Source organism: Pinus tabuliformis, chromosome 4_1 (assembly GCF_031772625.1).
Source record: "Pinus tabuliformis cultivar Carrire ecotype Pingquan chromosome 4_1, CPIR1, whole genome shotgun sequence".
In the NCBI taxonomy this organism is placed as follows: Eukaryota; Viridiplantae; Streptophyta; class Pinopsida; order Pinales; family Pinaceae; genus Pinus; species Pinus tabuliformis.
The window spans coordinates 421,432,957-421,447,908 of record NC_142303.1 but is presented as its reverse complement, the minus strand read 5'-3'; positions in this window follow the sequence as shown (position 1 = coordinate 421,447,908).

Below are 14,952 nucleotides of genomic sequence, written 5' to 3'. Positions count from 1 at the left end.
GAATGCAGTCTTTTCTTGATCATCTGGGTGCATAGCAATCTGATTAAAGCCTGAAAATCCATCCAAAAATGACATCACTTTAGCTCCTAAGACCTTTTGCAATAAGTGCTCCATCTTTGGCAGGGGATAGTTGTCTTTCTTGGAGCATTTGTTCAAATTTCTGAAATCAACACACAGTCTGATTTCTCCACTCTTCTTCCTCACCACCACTAAATTGGTCACCTACTTTGAATATCTGAGAGGAACAATGATCTTGGCAGCCAGCAATTTTTTAATTTCTTTTTCAATTAGAGGAAGAAGCATGGTATTTATTGGTCTCAACTTCTGTTTGACAGGAACCATGTCTTTCTCCAGAGGGATTTTATGCTGAATTATGTTCTTGTCATATGTTTTCAGGTCACTATACTCCCAGGCAAACACATCAGCAAATTGCCTCATTAAATTGCAGTACTCAACACTTTGATCAACAGATAAATGAGTGGACAAATTCACATGCCTAGGCTGACCTGGACTTTCTATATCATGCTTACAAACTGCAGATTGGTCTTCTTTTTGGGCAGCTTTGTAAGGCACATCATTTTGGTCAAACAATCTTTTAAGAGGAATTAGACCCTTAGGAATATGATTACTAGGAAGCTGGACAATGCTGTCTTTACCAATCTTATTTCTAAGCTGGGACTGGGGTTTTTCTAACAAGGCATCATTTTCTTGGTCAATCTGTATCTCAAAATACTCATCAATGACTTGCAAGAACCTATTTATCTCATCATCATCTTCAAAAACTTTCCAATGGTGGACATTATTGGGCAAAGATGGTCTATATTTCATTTGGACTTCATAAACTAATCTGGGAGGCATGGGAGGTATAAATAGACTAGCAGAAACAACAAGGGAATCAGCAAGCTGATTTTGGTCTCTAGGAATGTATGAAATACAGAAAAAATCAAAAGAATCTCTGATTCTCCATACCTCATCTCTGTATGCTTTTAGCCTTGGGTGCTTGGCCTGAAATGTTTTTTTTACTTGCTGAATTATCAGATCAACATCTCCAAATACCTTTAAATTTTTGATTCCTCTGTATTTGGTTGCATTAAGGCCCAATAGTAGTGATTCATATCTGCTATGTTGTTTGTGACTTGGAAAACTAGCTTAAAAGACAGTTGAATGCTTTCTTTCTCTGGAGATACTAGCACCACCCTCGCTCCTGCAGTCTCCCTGGAACATGCTCCATCAAAGAATAACTCCAAAATCTGACTTCCTTGCTCTTTCTCGGCTTGAACAATTGGTTTCTTGAGCCGCATTACAGCCTTATGATATTCTTCTATCTGAAGAATACATGCTCCAAAATCAGTGTCCACTACATATATAGGATGATTTGTAGGATTCTTCTCATCACTAATGATATATGCCAACTGTGCTTCTCTATATAACCTCCTGCTTTCTCCTCCAAACACTGGGACAGTTTCATAAGATAGATCATTTTGCAATGTCCCACCCAGCCTCTTAATCCACCCTCTGGACAACAGCATGCCAAACTTAGGAGGGACATCTGCTACCACAATATCCATCATCATACTCTTCATGGGAAGCTGAGTTAAGGTAATGGCTAGATATTTAATCAATCCAAGACATTTCACCTTCCTCAAATCAAAATAAAATAAATCATGATAGGGTCTAGTGATATCAAGGCCTAACTCTTTCATGACAGCTTTAGGTATTAAATTGTGGCTGGCCCCTGTGTCTAGTAGGCAATTGTGGAGGATTTTATCATGAATGGTCAATGAGACATAAAAAGATGGAGAATTATTATCAGCAGGTTCAATCATAGGGCTGAGCACAATAGCAGGTTTGTCGTCTTGCAAATTGACAGAGTCAGTGGAGGTTTGTTTGGTTTCTAGCTCAAGGGCTTCAAGGATAAGCTTCCTAAATACTTCACTCTTGACCAACGCAACCAGAGGCACAGATATTTTCAATTTCTAAACTTCTGATTCGAAGTTGAATGAAGAAGATGATTTATCAGAACTTTTTACCTCTTGAACTAGAGCTTTGAGGATGACTGGATCAGCTGCTGGCTTTCTCTGCTTGACATTCTATGAATCTACTTGGACAACAACTCTTTGGGTAGGATTATCCTTGGCATTTTTTTCATTCGACCTCAGGTTATATCTTTGCTGCTGCTCACCAGTTTGTAGAACAGCTCCTTTGTGCCATTCTTGACTTTTTTGTTCCTGCGGAAATGATTGTTCATACTCAGCCAATGTCAAAAATGCAGCACTACCTTTATCCTCCATGCAGTGAGTTTCATCCTCATCTTCTTCAAATTGGTCCTCCTCCATGACTACATTTTGAAAAGGGGCTTTAATTTTCTGATCTTCTTTTGTTTCTTCACCCCTCTGCATAATTTGTAACTGCTCATTTGCTCTTCTGAATGGATTTTGATTTCTTGGAGAAAATTTGTTCTGTTGCCTTGTTTTCCCTGAATTTTGCTCAACCTTTAGCTTAGAAATTTCAGCAGCCAATGACTATATCATCTTAGTCATTTTGTCTAATTTAGGCTCTGAAGATGATGCAGAAGAAGTAGAAGCCTGACCTCTCTGCCTCCTTCTGTCAGCTTGATTTTTTAGTTTCTCTGCAGCCACAATATTACACTCCACCTCTAGTGCTGCATCCTGCATATTAGCTAGAGTGGCACATCTCCTTTCTCTCAACAACAGGCAGAAATCAGAGTCAAAAGCACTGGCATAAGTGAGTTTGGCAGAGGTAGGAGTAGGCTTTACTTCAACTGGTATCTTACTATACATTCTATTGAATCTTTTATTAAAATCAGGTATTGATTCCCCATTTTCCCTCTTCAGATTACCAAACTCAGTATGATAATATAGCAAGTCCTTTTTATCTTCCCATTGTTTCAAAAATGCATCATCTAATGCTTTAATATCTGTTATGGATCTCTGGCGTAATTCTCTAACCACTTCCTAGTCTCTCCATCAAGGCTCTGGACAAAAACTCTCATCCACACATCACTTTCACTTATATCTAAATTATCAGCATAACTGTAAAAAGCTTCATGTTCTTCTGTTGTTACTCCCTTTGTTCCAGTGAATTTAGGCATATATTTTTGGTATTCTCCCACAGGCATAGGATTAAAGGCACATGCAATACCAATGGTCCATATCTGGCAACTACAATCCTTTCTATTCTCGTAGGTTCTCGTTGTCCTGCCATGATTGGAATATTGGGAAGAATACTAGCAGATTAAATGGTAGGGAGTAATGTGATGGATGGCAGAGAAAAAGGGATGTTTTGGACTGAATGGGATGCTTTCTTAGGACTGAGATTCAGAGGGGAACTAATTTCACAAGGGGCTGAACTAATCTTTGAGGATTTTTCCTTATTAATAGTCTTGATTTCTAATTCTTCAAACTGTAAATCTTCAGCAATGACTTTATCTTTCAGATATGAGTAAGATTTCTTAGGCTTACTTGATCCTGATGCCCATTTCTGTGAAGCTTTCTTCGATTTAACAGTCTTCTCAAGTTCAGGCACTGGTTCAGCTGGTAATTTCTGAGGATTTCTTCGAGTATTTCTCACAAACTGAGCCAGAACTTCAATGTGGAGTCGCCAAAGGATGGTCTTCCACCAATGGAGTCGCCAGACAGATGATTACAACCAGAAATTGTGTTCAAAACTTGTCTGTCATCAAAGCCTGAAGCTGTGTCATTCTCCCAGGGAAGCTGAGCTTCGATTCTCCTCTCCCCGGCAATGGCGCCAATTAATGCTATCACCCCAAGAAACTCACCTAGGTTGTATATCAGTGATGCTTGGGAACATTACAAACTCAAAAAAAAGTTGGATAAATTGGTGGATGAATGAAACAAATGCTGCATATTCAAGCTAGATAACCACTCCTACTATGCTTAACCCCAGACATGGGTGAACACCCCCAAACTACAAGGCTTTTAACCACCAATTACTCACAGTTTTAGAGACAATGTGATGATGGAGAACATTAATCACACCAGTAGATGCACAGGACCGTTGATGGCCAGCTGCAACCAGTTTAAAGGTCTGTAAATCTGTTTTCTAATACACAGACAGGATGACAGCTCTCTGGCATTAAAACAATAGAAACCTACAAACAAATTCAATGATGCATGCTAAATCCTAACATAGAGGTGGGATGATAGCCCCTCTAATGCTAAACATCAACAGCACATGAAATAATGCATGACAGGCACAACCTAGAACATAGAAGAAGTGAAAAATGAGCAATTGATAGCAAAAGAAGCTTGTATTAGCTGGAAATGAAGACCAGAAGCTGTAGGTCTCATAGTAGTTACAGTCTCCACAAGTTGAAGCTTATAATAGAATAACACTCATCAACCTCATTACATCTTGTTTTTCAGTATATATGGAGTTTCTCACAAAATTTCTCTGATGCCCATGCGTGGAGGGGTCATATCTGACCGCCAACCGCATTTACAAATTATTATGGGCCTCTGATACATTCTGACTGTTTTAATTAAAAAATTTGACATTCTCCGATACTTTGGTGTACTCCTTGAAAAGGTGGAATGTTTTTATGCATAAATGTTCATAATTGCTGAATGAATTCCACTGCTCGAGGCATTAATTTCTCGTCCTTGACCATGTTGTTCTTGAATGCAGGTAGCTGAGGGTTTGAATGCGCAGGTCACTGGATCGTTCTCTTCCTTCTTCGCACACACAAAACATGCTCAAATCATGAAAAATTCCCAAAAATGGACGATAACCTGCAAATGAATATCGACCATCGAATAGCTAAGATGGACAACCAAGATCACTTGGCTAGCAGCACTGGAAGCAAACAAGGGTGCGATTAAATATTAGCCGTGGATCTAGCAAATAAGACGGTGGAGATCGGTGCATGGAATCTATCGAGAGCAGACAGGCATGGAGGGACGAGGGTCATCCAATCACAAGATTGTTGATCGGACGGTCGACGGGCGACAAAGATGATGGGCAGTTAATGCGCGGGGAGCCGTACCAGAAGGGCGGTAAGCGATTCCCCTGCACCGCTTTATGGCCAAGGGTGGTTTACATACAGATAGGTGCGATGCAATAATATAAAGACGTGTGGCAGGTAGGTTGGTGGGGAAAACCACTCTCTCGCGGGCTAACGGGCGAGCGGTTTGCGGGGTGAAGGCTTGCAAAGACCGCCAGATGATAAGGTAGGATAATCGGACGGCCAACAGGAAAGGCACAGTTAATGCACATGTTGGTTGATATGATGGGTGATTTGACCGGTAAGGGGCCCGCAGAGTTAAGATTTTTGCAAAGGCGTGTAATTATAAAGGTCAGGACTATAGTGCGGGGGTAAAATAAATAATAAGTTAAAATGGGGTTTAATAAAGATTATAACACAAAAATGCCCAGGAGTTGGTTAAGAAAGGGTTTAGGCTGGGTTTTGAGACCAAAACAGGGATAAAGGGGTTTAAGGAGAATAAGGAGGGTTTAAAGGTAAGGAGGCAGCGGAGGTGGCGGGAGCTATACGGGAATAACGTAAATGAAGGAGAAGGATAGAATAAACAGCTACAACTCCTATGCAACCAAAACCAGCACTGTCTGACCTGATTTAAACCATCAAAACTTGTAAACTGTAGCAGAGCTAACAGGGCTACCTCCAGTATCCTGTACAACTTATTACCCAAAGTAATAATCACAGAGTGAGGTCTAAACTCATATACAACATGTTTCTTCCATAAGTATGGTAATACATCACAAACTTCAAAAGGAGCAACATCACACAATACCTCATCTGTGAAGGGCTTGATGTTGTAGGGAAGGTGGCACTGTTGGCTGACGTGGAGATCTTGTCCTTCGTGAAGCCACCCGATGGTGTACGACTGCAGATGTGTTGTAGTTGGTAGGCCCAACTTCTTCACGACCTCTACTAAAATGAGGTTCTTTTGGCTCCTGGTGTCGACAATGTATTGCAACAGAGAACCCTTCATCCACATATGTGAGTGGAAGAGGCGTTCCCCCTCCTCTGGATCTTCAAGCTCATTCTTTTGGATCTTGGTGGTGGCCATGGTCTCACTGGGCTCTGCATCAATGATTTACTTCCCTTTGTCATTTCCCTTGTCGGGTTCTGACTCAAAGTCGAAACATGCGTCTGATTTGAAAGCCTTCATTTCGGCCATGAGTGACTTCTTGGCTCGACACTCACTTGTGTTGTGAGTGGAGCTCTTATGGAACTCACATCATTTTCCTGTGTCCTTCTTTGTCTTTGTGGTGTTGTTCTTTGTTTGCAACTTCGGCAAGTTGTCCTAGGTCATCCCACCTTGGCTTTGTCCTTTGATCTATGGTTTGGGGATGCCTTTTCCTTGCTTTAGATTCCAGATCCAAAGGCTCGCTTCTTATGTTTAAAATTCTGCTCAATCTTGACAGCATATCAGTACGTCGTGTCGAGTGAGCAGATGTCCAGGAACTCCATCTCGTCCTAGATGTACTTGTATAGACAGTCACAGTACTTGAGTACCAAATGTCATTGTGCTGAGAGAGGAGATGTCCAGGAACTCCATCTCGTCCTGGATGTCCTTGTGTAGACAACCATGGTACTTGAGTACCAAATGCCGCTCAGAATCCTTGATACCCAGCTTCGTGTGAAGGATATGGAAAACATTTGTGAACTCCGACACATCTTGGTCCCCTCCCTGTCATAGTGTGGTCCACTTTATGTATTTACCTTCATAGCTCCTGAGAAGGTAATATTGTTCCTTGATGGTGTCTTGGAAAGAATTCCAAGTGGGTGTGGCTGAAAACAGTGAGGATTCCCTCTCGTCCTTTTATTCAAAGTAGGTTTCCCACCAGGTTTTGACGTGTGGGGTAGCTTTGAGAAGTGAAAAAGTAATCTTTTCCTGATTGGAAAAGCCATGAACTGAAAATATCCTTCTGGCAGATTTAACCATTTATCTACGACTTCCACATCTATCTGGCCCTCAAATATGGGAATATCAAAGTTAACTTGTACCTTAAAAGGAGTGGCACCTCTAGAGTGGTTGCTAGATGAAGATGTGTCGTGTGTGGGTAGATGTTGAAGAATCTAGGAAAAGTTATCCATCATCGTGTTCCTCTATCGCTCGAGGGCTTCCTTGAGCAATATTATGAAAGGATCTCCTGCCCCCTCGTTTTTCTTTTCATCTGCCATGGGAGGCCATCAGGGTTTGCGAGGCTGGTCTTACAAAGGTTCAACCAGTTCGAGCCCTAACTCCTTATACCCTGACCTCGTTGGATACATGGAAAGAAAAATAGAGAAAGAGAAGACCACTCTGATACCAGTGATCCAAAATTATGCAAGAACGCAACAAAATACAAAAATACCCATATACATAGAGATGCAACAGAAATAAAACTTTATTTCATTAATATCAAAGAACTTAAATATGCTTACATACAGAAATAAAATAAACTAGGTCGGGCAATGGTAGCTTATCTCTGAGGAGAGATGTGGCAGATACATGCCTATGAACTTTGTTATAATGAGGCTCAAGGGCCTATTTATTATTGAACAAAGTAAAACCCTAAACAATCAAAACCCTAACCCTAGGAGATGGAACACCAAGAGTTTGTGGGCCCTCTTGGGGTTAGTTGGGTAGCCAACTTCCCAGGGTTGTAACTTGGTCATATTATCTTTGTTTGGCACGTATCATACCTTGTTGGAAAGATTTCTCTGAGTAATATAAGATTTGCAGCAAGAGCTACAGACCTAAAAAAAACATCGTTTAGGGGGTCAAAACTGCTCTGGAAGTTAAGGACCTAAAATAATGCTAAAAATAGTAAATGCTGCAACAAAAAGGAAACAGATAAAACCGATTGGAGGTATAGGTGGAATAGGTGGGTGGCCACCAATATCCACCTGGATCAAGCAATCAGGCCTAATTGAGACTACTCCATCTAGGGTTACACTGAATCTGTCGCATGTGCTAGAACAAAAACTCAAAGCCTTTATCATACTCTAGGGTTTATTTCACACCCTAACCTCAAGATAACCATTAAACCCTAAAAATCAGACTTTGTAGGGTTTCCTTCAAACCCTAGCATCTTTTTTTTTGGGCCTCCTCCATCTTCTCTTGCTTCCATCAATGGTGTCTTCATAGGGGTGATCTTTAATGACTTTTCTTCAACCCAGCTTTGACACCATGCTAATTTTTCTTAGGGCTATATTATTCTTTGCTTTAAATAATTGCATTTCATTATTTACACATTAAAGTCACCCCTCAACATCATAACATTATTCAACAACATATGCAATTATATAGAAATAATAATATCATCATCAACACAACGGAACATAAAGGGGCAATAGAAGAAAATCATTCACATATATAGACACTGGAATTAGTCGGAAACCAAGGCATAACCCCACAAGGGGGAAACCCTTTCAAATTATTTTTATTATTAGATTGTCCTTGAATGTTTCAGCAAAGAGAGAGTACAATGATCCAATTCTTTATGAACAAGACGATTCAGCAAAAAATCAACCAAACAATATCTCAAAGATGAACCCAACCATAATTCTGATCAATATCATGATTTAGAAGTATGTGATCTACTATCATTATCTACTGTTAATTGTCATGATCTGTAGTCAACTATAAAAATAAAATTCTAGTTTCCAACTGCACAGAGAGATTGTACATGTGTGCGGTTGAAACCCTCCAACTATAGGCATAGGCTTGTGTGAGTGCAGTTGCAACCAAAAATCTCCTATGGAAACCCTGCGGCTGAGAACCAAAACCCTAATCACACGTGCGAGCATCAAACCCTGCAATTTCGAACCTATGCAAAATAACCTCAGACATGTGCGAGCCAAAGCAAAGAAAGAAGAATGATTGATGATCTCCAAATGAGGGTCACTTGACTTGTATTTATAGTCATCCAAGGGTGTCCAATTCCAATTTCTCTTTTGGGTCGATTTGTCCTTTTGTGGATGTGGGTATTCATATTAAAAATATAGTTTTCCTTAACCAAATTAAATTCTTCAAAGGGCTAGGAGGGGTCTTTCTTGATGAGGAAGATTGTACAATGGAGGGAATTTGTCCCTGAGCTGCCAAATTAATATGATTTATGTTTTTATTATGTTTTCATCAATTAATAGTATAGGGTTAAAAACAACATTTTGTATCATAGTAGTTTGGCTTCAAGGGGACGCCTTTGTGGCTAAGGGTTTTGGTTCGAGTCTATGGAAAACGTTATTATAGTGGGATATAAATGGTATCAATTCTTGTGGTGAAAGGAAATGGAGAGAAATTCAAAGATAGAGATCAAGAAATTCAATGGGAAGAGTTTTGAGCTATAGAAGGTCAACATGGAAGATCTTTTGGTGGACAAAGATCAATGGATTGGTATGGATCCATGTGCTATAACTGACCAAGTTAGATAAGAAGGTAAAGAGCACAATATGGTTGTGTCTCTCAAATTCAGTATTACTAAATGTTTATAGAGGGGCTACAAAGAAGGCATTGTGGAACAAGTTAAGGGTTTATATCAATCAAATTCCTTAGTGAACAAATTGTTCTTATTGAACAAGTTGTATAATTTGATGATAAAGGATGGACACTTGATGATATGACATTTGAATGACTTCAATACTATGGTTCTAGGTTTTAATCTTGTAAAATTAATTTTTGTAAACAAGTTTTTAGTAAATCCAAAATAGATGCAATGGAACACCCACACATTAACATAGATATTTTACCAAGAAATTTATCCAGAAAACTAGAACGATATTTTAGAATATAGATATAGATATAGGCAACATCCATAAACATAAAATCTATTACATTTGATTAGAATACAATTGTAGTTCCTTAACCATAATTACAAAATTATGAGTTAAAATTTCATGCACCAAAACACTGCTAAAAGTGAGAATTGTGTGTCGAAAATCACCAAAAAGGAATGCAAAAAACTGCCATAAACTATTTTCAGAATGCTACATCAAAATTTTAGAGTATTTGTCATATTTACTACACATGTGATTTGATAAAAAAATGATAATAAATCAAAATTGAATTTAAAGTGTTAAAAAGTATATTAACAAAATATTTTTTTTTGTTAAGCTTGGCAAGTCCATCCATTTTCTATTATATATTAGGAAAATTTACACCACACAGATTGACCGGGTGGCCTCAAATTGCCCCGAGGGGAAACCAAGTCTATTGGCCACTGGTCAGCGTTATACACCATCCAAAAACAAAATTTCTTCAATCTTTCTAGCCAAGCTAGATAAGTCTCAATCTCATGTCCAAATACTACATAATTGTAATAACTAGCATATGCAACAGGAAACTTAAAATCTAACCGCATAAACAAAAACTAAGCATGAGGAATCTAGTCTTTTTGCTCTTTTTGCTCATCAGAGACAGAGGCTACAGGAGCAGGATCTTCAGCAGTTGCCCCTCTGTTAATTTTAGGTATGTTTTATGCTAGAGTAATTTATTTAATTTCTTTTCCATATTAGCAATCTCATCAGCATAAAGGTAAACTACAGATAGAACATGAATATAAATCGCAGAAGACAAGCCAAGACAAGAGGACACAAGATGTGGCACAAGCCAGGGACAAACCCCACAATGTGTGGGGAAACCCTTTGATCAAATCTTCTTTTATCTTCAAAGTTCAGCAGAGAAAGAGAGAGAGAGAAGGTACATTTACAACAGAAGTCAACACTTTGACTTGTCTAGATCTGAGCATAGATCATCTCCTATAACGATGAGATCAGTTGAATACATTCTGCTTCAACTGATACCTATCATCATGCTGCATCTAGTCATCTAGTTGCACCACTGCATACTACACCATGTTTCACTAATCATGATTATCATCATGTTGCCCATGTCCATCATAATGCTGCTCAAACTAATGTGCATCATCATAGTGTTTCTGCCTCTGCCTATGTATCATTGTACTGCCCATGCACATGATCTCATAGTGTTGCCCATCATGCTGCTACCTCTGCCTATGTATCATTGTACTGTTCATGCACATGATCTCATAGTGCTGCCCATCATGCTGATGTCTCTGCCTTCTCGTTGCTTCATCATGCTGCAACAATTTGCTTCTGTTGATATCAGCCTTAGCTGCTTGCTATGGCTTGTAGCCTAGCAAAGCAGCTAGGCTATAGATCCTATTCGGCAGACTTCATAACCTATCCTTCTTTCTATGTTAACAAGTCTCCATGTGTTAATATTTTTCCATTACAGCGTTGACAGGTCTCCATTACAGCGTATAGCGTTTCTCAGTGTATCATGTTGTTACCATGACAGCGTATGAATAGCGTGTATGATTCTTCAAGGTGCGTATAGACCCTTTATGTGATTCCATGGACTGTGTAGTGTCCCTCATACCAACGTATCAGAGTTTCTATAATAGCGTTAACCTCTAAGAACAGCGTGTATCATCCAGCGTATTTTTACAGCAGATTAAGGCATTCACTTCACATAACTACGGTTACCCTTCATATTATCTATGCTGCCAGATCCACATATATCAAGAGTGCAACAATTGCTGCATGCCATGACTGCGTTCCATATAGCTGCGGGTTGCTATGTTGCTACATTCCATTTACCGTGAATATATATACCTTTATGTATTGCGTTTAAGGTCTTCCCGTGAACAACGTTATGTGCGGCTCTTCAGGAGTAGATTCTCACGTTAAATATGACTTAGGGCAACGTATCACTGCGGCATCCATCTACTGTGGCTTCATCATGAACAGTCTATACCCAGCATATGAACATAACCATGAACACTTCCATTATCTGCGTGTAAGTATCTCTAGGACCATGACTGCGTTGTACTGCGGCTTCATTTATATATACCCAGCACATAGATTTTGTTGTATCTATATTGATCTTTGCCCTGTGTTTAGGGCATCACGTTGGCTTTATGATTTGCGTGTAAGTGTCTCTATGAACTGTGCTTTGACAACAGCGTATATCATCCTTTATGAATAGCGTATATGATCCTCTATGTACATCGATATAAAGGCATCCATTGACTTCTTTTAGGGCTGCTTAAAACAACGTATTAGTTCATGACTGCGTTCTCCATTTAGGGCATCATCATACTAGGCTGGTGAAATCCATAGTGTATCTCCTTCTCCAAAAACCCAAGACGTGGAGAGGAGATCACTTGAAGAGAGTTACCAAATGACTTCAAATCTTCTTATATTTATACCAAAACGTATAGGTTGAATAGACATGACGTTTGGGCTTCTTGAGCCTACATAAGTTGCTAGTCGGCTAGATAATAAATCCATAATCAAAATAAATTCATATCTCCATAAATACTTATCGGAATAAGATGATCTTTAGATCAATCCTACACCTCTCGACGAGAGGGATCTAATAAAAATATCAGCTGCCATAAATGAGCTGACCCACATGGAGTTTGGCGCTAGTTGCCAATTTAACACTCCCTCTCAACTAGGGAGAACTCCATCCGCTGATTCATAAGTTTGACTGTACTATCTCTGCCATCAGTGCCCTGCACTTCTCTACCCAGCTCTGCTGGCTCTGCTCTTGCTCAGCTCTGTTGGCTCTGCTCTGCTCTGCTCAGCTCAAATTAGCTCTGCTGAACTATGAAGACGAAGAATTGATCGAGAATGTCTCATACCATTCTCCACTGACCCGAAATCAGTCTCAGAGTGTGTACCACTGGTCCCAGACCAGTCTCAACCGACCCAAAGTCAACGTCATAGTGGGTACCACTCCTACCACTGGTCCCAGACCAGTATCGCAGGCTCAGAGAGTGTACCACTGGTCCCAGACCAACCTCAACGGACCCGAAGTTAGTGTCATAGTATGTACCACTCTCACTGGTCCCAGACCAGTCCTGCACTGACACAAAGTCAGTCTCAGAGTATGTACCACTGGTCTAGACTAGTCTCAACCATCCCGAAGTCAGCGTCATAGTAGGTACAACTCCTACCACTGGTCCCAGAACAATATCATTGATCCCAGATCAATGAAGGTCATCCTAGCATAGGGAGTATGGTAGATACAGTGATGCGTCCATCGGTACTACTATGGTCCCTATCCTCATTTCGCTGCTCATTGATCAGATGAGAGGTACTTCCCATGCGTCCCAGACTGCACGGGTAGGATGCCTCGATAGGAGAACTTAATCAATCCCATCCTCACAGGAGAACACATCAATCCTGCTACAATCACCATGCAGAACACATCAATCTAGGCCTCACAGGAGAACACATCAATCCAGGCCTCACAGGAGAACACATCAATCCTGCTACACAGGAGAGCAAATCATCCTATTCCACAAGAGAGTGAATCATCTTGTCCCACAAGAGAGCGAATCATCTTGTTCCAGTGTGCACCACCAGGGGAGCGTGAGTCACCCTGTGGTCGTATGTTGATCTAGTAAGAACCGCAAGCCCCCAGAGCTCCAGAGCTCAATGTATGCAACATGCAGGACCCTTTTACAAAGTTCTCTCAATGACTCCAAGTCGTTCAGGAAAATCACAAATTTGATCTTTCCCTGGGGCTCTGACAAAGTGTAGTGACTTGTACATCATATTAATGTGATGGAGCCTCCTTGCTCATTGACTTACCATATCCCACATGATGTCTATCTACTGAAAAATACGGGATTCCTTAATAATCGAATCCCACCTCTGGTTTTTACAGAGAATCATAGTGGTATGTGTTCAAACAGCTCACTGAAGAGCTTCCCCAACCAGGCAGCTTCATACGAGATCATACTCGTCGATATGTACCCAGTCTCAGCGGTGCTTGTGGCAACCGACTTCTGTTTTCTACTCATCCATTATATTGAAGCAGAATCCAAAGAGAAACAACACTAAGAAGTGCTCCAGTGATCCTCCACACTACCTGCCTAATCAACATTCGAATAATCATGCAGTTTCATATTTCCAGCAGTGTATCTCAATCCATGAGAGATTGTGTCCTGAAGACATCTCAGAAGATTCTTGGCACCAATCTAGTGAGGCTCAGCCAAATATGAGCTCACAATGCTAACTATAAAACATATGTTTAGATGGAGGTTTACCAAGAACATCAACGCGAATGAGTTTTTTAAACTCAGAGGCATTTCCAAAATCTGCTCTGTCATCACTACCATATAACTTCTGAAAGTTAAGATCCTCGAGGTAGTCACAGGCTAGCAGTTTATCTTTCCACATTCAGAATCCAACTCCCTCTGTCTTCTACAAATGAGAGGGTCTGCACCTATCAAACATAGGTGTCGGTATGAGAGGTCTGTCATCCACAACCTTCGGATGGTTTGGATCGATTTCACTCCTAGTGAATCTCAGCTTCATCAGACAGTTGTTGATCCTCTCATACTATGCTCAGGGTGTCTTGCTTCAAGCCATAGAGGGCTTTCTATCACCTGCATGCATGAGATTCCCGATCATGAATCAAACTCCTCGGGTTGTTCCAAACCTGTGGACCTGTGGCATGAGGGGGATGGTCCCCTTATAAGATTTTCCTTCGGTACATCTCAGACATGTACCTTCATGCTCCTTTTGAATTCAGGCTTCCCTGTCACCATCTGACTCACAGACCTCCGGTGCTATGTGTCAATGGACATGGTCCCCAGTGGACTTCCTGTAACTTAATACATCCCTGAACTCAAAAGCATCTTTGAAAATTATATTTTCAAACACGTACCTTTCCATCAATGAATTCCACCTTAAAACCTTCAACTTCCATTCCTAGGGTTCCTTGCTTCCTTTGAGAGTTGGCCATGTCCTTGATGACTTGCATCTCTTCCATTCGGAGACTCCTTCACATAAGGGCCAAACTCATAACCAAGACATCTACCTTTCCTTCCTCCCTTAGATCCGAACTTCCCAATGAAGTGATCTTTAGGTATGCCATCAGAAGTTCTGTTGTGCCATTATGATAATGTGCTCTGCTTTGACTT